This window comes from Aplysia californica, unplaced genomic scaffold, assembly GCF_000002075.1.
Source record: "Aplysia californica isolate F4 #8 unplaced genomic scaffold, AplCal3.0 scaffold00144, whole genome shotgun sequence".
Classification (NCBI taxonomy): Eukaryota; Metazoa; Mollusca; class Gastropoda; order Aplysiida; family Aplysiidae; genus Aplysia; species Aplysia californica.
This window is the reverse complement of record NW_004797414.1, coordinates 326,480-326,926: the sequence shown is the minus strand read 5'-3', so window position 1 is coordinate 326,926 and position 447 is coordinate 326,480.

The window sequence follows — 447 nt, the reverse complement described above, 5'->3', positions numbered from 1 at the left end:
TTGGGATGTTCTTGCGACTTAGCATGGGTGCTAGCTGGTAGATCACTGCATTTGCCTTCATAGTTCTTGTTTCTATTTCTTTGTCCATACGCGCATCTTGGGTGAAAATGCTTCCCAAATATTTAAATTTCTCTACTTGTTGAAGCTGTATTCAATCAATAAGAACGTTCAGTTTCCCTGGGTTTCTGCTGACCTTCATAACTTCTGTTTTTGAGATGGAGATTTTCATGTTCAGGTGTTTACATTCCTCATTTAGTTTTGCTGTGTGTTTTTGTAATTCCTCTTCGTCTGTATTTAATATACTCTAGTCCTCAGCAAATAGAAGCTCTTTCAGTTCAGTGATGTTGTCATTTGCTTCTCTCGTGATCTTATCCTTGTAAGTGATGAAGAGAATCGGAGAGAGAACACACCTTTGTCTCACCCCAGACCTTATGCAGTTGCGAGCGC